Source organism: Mastomys coucha, chromosome X (assembly GCF_008632895.1).
Source record: "Mastomys coucha isolate ucsf_1 chromosome X, UCSF_Mcou_1, whole genome shotgun sequence".
Taxonomy (NCBI): domain Eukaryota; kingdom Metazoa; phylum Chordata; class Mammalia; order Rodentia; family Muridae; genus Mastomys; species Mastomys coucha.
Window position 1 is genome coordinate 44,008,896 of NC_045030.1, and position 4,927 is coordinate 44,013,822.

Genomic DNA, 4,927 nt, shown 5'->3' on the forward strand with positions numbered 1-4,927 from the left:
AGTCATTGGGTGGTCGCGTCATCCCGAGATTTGAGTAAGGATCTCCCCAGTTCCGGGGGTCTTTCAGATCTTTGATAGACGCACAACAAACTTGGTATCTAGAGAATGTATGACTTAATGCATTAAGTTGGCTGATTTTGATACAAATGAAGATGTAGGTAGGCACTGACTGGGACAATTGGAATAGGAGTGGTAATAGAAAGTAGTAACTATTTTGCTATCAGAAGGTCTACATTCATGTAAGTGGAAAATGCTTGGGTGGTATTCAATACTCTATTCTCAATTATAGGCCTGTTTTTTAACACTCCACCCATTTCCTTTCTAACCATGTTGACATTGTTTGCTTTCTCTTCAATTACATTCTTTTCATGACTTTACTCTTAGTTAACTAGCTAGTGATCTACCGATAGTCAGTTAAACTATGATCCGCTGAGTACTCTTAGTTAACATCATCTGTTAATGACACATCTCAGAACTATCTGAGGGAGACTCAATTAGGGGGTTTCTTCAATATGATTGTCCTGTGGCTCTGTTTGTGGGGATGTTTTTGATTGGTAATTGATATAGGACGGTCCGGCCAACTGTAGGCACTACCATCCATTGGCAGGGTTCCCTGGGCTATATAAGATGGCTAGCTGAGCAAAGGCTCAGGAGAAAATCAGTAAGCAGTGTTCCTCTATATTTGCTACCACTGTTACTGCTTGAATTTTCTTTCTTGACTTTCCTCAATGACGGACTATTACTTGGAGATGAAAAGTAAAATGAATCCTTTCCCCACCCAGTTTGCTTCTGATTGTAGTGTTTACCATACCAACAGAAAGCAAATTAGAACAAGTACATTTCCAAGCACAAATTAGCTTTCCTCCTCCAATCTAGTCTGTGTTGTATCTTACTCTGTATTTTAGAACTTTCCAACTTTTGCTAATTTTCACAAGAGTATCTTGAGTTGACCACATTTGTGATTCTTCAGTCCCTACCACAATTTGCAGAATGTAGCAAGTACATGCTCTGTGAGTGTTGGAATGAATCAAGTCTGAGATATTTGTCTCACAGCTTCGAATGGATAGTCCAGCTCCTCGTGAATTAAGAAGGTTCTCGGGCCATTTGTGTGTATGGTGTATTATTTTATCTCCCAAAGGACATTCCTCAAGTAGAACATTAACCCAAAGAAATACATCTACTTTGGTCCCAGGTGATTTTGATTTTTACCTTCCCTGGGTCTTAGGATTACAGGTCGTATAAGGTGCTGAATATTAGAAGATGACTGAAAATATTACCCTGCTATTATGCATAAAACTGGACAAGAAGCAAAATCACAGGAGACTATACAAAACAATTTCAAATGAATTTATTCAATATCATATACTCCTCAATTGTCTGCATTTGAAATGTTAAATAGTGGTGCTAATGCAGAAATGAGTTCTCTTTATAAATTTTTAATTTTTTGAGAATTTTATATTTGAGTATACTGTACTTACATCATTGGCACTCCTCCCTCCCCTTTCCAGCTTCTCCTTTGCACTCCTTCTTTTGATTTCATGATCTCTTCTATAATTAACTGTTCTTGAACTAAGAACATCTCTCTGTCTCCCTGTCTCTGTCTGTCTTTCTATCTCTGTCTCTCTGTCTCTCTGTCTGTCTGTCTGTCTGTCTGTCTCTCTCTCTGTCTTTCTCCCTCTCTCTCTCTCTCTCTTTCTCTCTCTCTGTATGTGTTTAGAGCTGGCCACTTGAGATTGGATAACCAGTCAGGGGCTTGCCCCTGGAGACAACTGATTTTCTCTCTCCCAGCATCCATTGACTCTAGGTAATTCTTCATTTTCATCTAGGTTTGGAGCTTTGTGAGCTCTCTCGCACCTAAACTGTTACATAAACTGATGTGGTCTGTGAACATTCTTTGTTTTTTTATTGGATATGTTATTTATTTACATTTCAAATGTTATCCCCTTTCCCAGTTTCTCCTCTGGAATCCCTCTATCCCATCCTCCCTCCCCTTGCTTCTATGAGGGTGCTCCCTCACCCATCCACCCACTTCCACCTCACTGCCCTGGCATTCCCCTACACTGGGGCATCAAGACTTCACAGGACCAAGGGCCTCTCCTCCTATTGATGCCAGACAAGGCCATCCTCTGCTACATGTGCAGCTGGAGGCATGAGTCCCTCCATGTGTACTTTTTAGTTGGTTTAGTCCCTGGGAGCTCTGGAAGGTCTGATGGGTTCTTAATTGGGAATTATTAATGATTGAGTGACTATGCTTCCATCCTACTACATTGTTGAAATTGAGCCTTCAGTGAGATGACAAGTGATTGGGAAGTGTGTTGGGGAGGTATCCATAGATGACTAGATAAGGCTAGTAATGTCTTCTTATTAAGACTCTGGGAAGCTCTCTTACATTGGCCATGTGAGAATATAGCAAGAAAATAGCTATCTGAGCTGAGGATATAATAAAGCGATGTAGCTATTGCATGGCAAATGCATGGTTATTCCCACAATAGTAAGGAGATGGAGAAAAGAAGGCCGAGGAGAAAAATGAGGAGGAAGGATGTGAGGGAGAAAAAGAGAGTTGTGAGAGCTAATCTTAGTTGTCTACTTGACTATATATGGGATCAAATAAAACCCAAGCTGCTGGGCACTCTGGTGAGGGATTTTCTTAATCAGATTATTTAAAACAGGAAGGCCTACCCTAAAGTTGAGCCACAATTTCTGGTTGCAGCCAATACAAAAGAAGATGAAAGAAGGATTTTCTTTTTTGGTTTCCTTGCCCTGACTCTCATAGACAAGTTTATCTATCCAGTATCTTCAGGATTGTAACATAGACTGGTTTTAGTAGCTGTACAAGAATCCTCCAGACTCTAGTGACAAATTGGGACTAATGTGATACTCAGCCTCATGGAGTGAATGACTATCAGATTCTTGGTCCTAAAATCATGAGATATCCATTAATAGAATACTTGGACTACACCCTAAAGATCAGTTTAACAAATCCTGAATATATATAATTACTTTTGTTCCTCAGGACAATCCTCTCTAATACAAGGGAATAGTATGGCAAAGAAAGAAAAAGCAGGAAAAGGAGGGAAGGAAAAAAATGGGAGAAAAAGCGGTGGGGTTTTGAGAAACACTTTTAATATTTGGAAGATCACCTGCATGAAAAATGTAACATTGGATTTAAACATTTTTTAACCAATGTAGTTAACTATTCACACTAAGAGAAATATCTTTTAGTGTATATATATCAGAAAGCAACAAAATAATTTTTCTAAGCAGACAGCTACACTTTCAAGTTAACTGAAGTAATGTTTATAACAGCCTGATAAGAACATCAACCAAAGTGTCTATCAAGGAACGAACTGATCAAGTAAATGAACATAATGGAATAGTATTCAGCCTTTAAAATGAAAGAAAAATCACGGAGAAATGGAAGTAGCAATGGTGTAGGTTAAGGGTTGGGCAGAAGTTCTCTAAGCTTCCAGCTGCCGGCTTGGAAAACAGTTATGGCTAAACATCATCCAGATTTGATTTTCTGCTGCAAGCAGGCTGGTGTTGCTATTGGAAGACTGTGTGAAAAATGTGATGGCAAATGTGTGATCTGTGATTCCTATGTGCACCCTGTTCGCATATGTGATGAGTGTAACTATGGATCTTACCAGAGCTGGTGTGTGATCTGTGGAGGTCCCGGAGTCTCTGATGCCTACTATTGTAAAGAGTGTACCATTCAGGAGAAGGATAGAGACAGTTGCCCAAAGATTATCAGTTTGGGGAGCTCTAAGGCAGACCTATTGTATGAATGCAAAAGATTACGGCTTCAAGAAGAGGTGATGGGTGGGTGGCTCCTTCCTCCCCCATCAAGCTGCTGCAGCTGCCAGAATAGACACCTACTACCATCAGCAGAAAACATCTGCAGAAAGGGACGGAGCTGAGTGTCACCAGAGCAGCCTGCTAGTGCTAGTGTCCTGTCCCCTGCCACTAGCAAGTACCCATAGAGCACTCTAGAAGACTGGAGGAGCTGTTGCTCACTCAGTCCCTAGTTTCCCTTTGGATTTTAGTTGGAAAAGCAAGGCTCTGTTTCTCCACATTGATCCTTCCAACTCAAAAACTTCAAAACATGTCAGTGTGTGTCCTTGATGATGGAACTGTCACAGCAGAAGTGTGGTCTTGTAGCAGCTATGATGGGGTTGTCCTGTGACTCTCCAGTGTGGCCAGATGTGACCAGAACAGTAATGAGACCTGACAATTCACAGGTGGTGCTGGGTTCATGTTATATTTCTTGTAAGTTGGAAGTTTCACTTATGCTAATAAAGTTGGCCACCTTCCCTATTAAAAAAAATAAAATGAAAGAAGAATCTTTGGCTTGTGATAACACCATGGAAGGATTTGGAGAACTTTGGGCTAGTTGAAATAAACCAGGAAAGAAAGATACATGTTGTATGTTCTAAAGCATGTGTGGAAGGTAGCAAAAAAAGACCTGAACAGCAGAGATTGTATTTTTATATTTCTGTGGTTGAGAGTCCAGAAAATGAGGTGATAGACAACGCTTATCAACACTCTCACAGGAAGCATGGATTAGCTCCTCAGATGAACTGCCACTGTGGTCACTGCAACTAATAGCGGAATAAGGAACATTGCAGTTGTCTGTAACTGTAATTTCAACAGTCAGTTTCTAATGTTCTTATCACACACACAAACACACATACACAACATTAAAGGTTTGAGATGATGAACATTTACCTTTATTTATTCATTCAATATTGTATGCAAAATTATATCATCACTTTGTACCTGTAAGTACATATTATAAGTTTCACATATATAATTACAATATTTTAGCCTGACAAATGAACACATATAGCAAAATGGTGCTAAGAAGCTTCAGGTAGTGAAAGTCCCACCTCCTCTCTCTTGCTAAAAGTCACCTTAACCAGAAAAGAAA

The 4,927-nt window shown here is 39.9% G+C and overlaps 1 pseudogene; it reads left to right on the plus strand.

Annotated features, from left to right (window-relative positions):
* The first annotated feature begins 3,491 nt into the window (after positions 1-3,491).
* On the plus strand, positions 3,492-3,816 carry LOC116092192 (annotated as a pseudogene).
* The last annotated feature ends 1,111 nt before the right edge of the window (positions 3,817-4,927 follow it).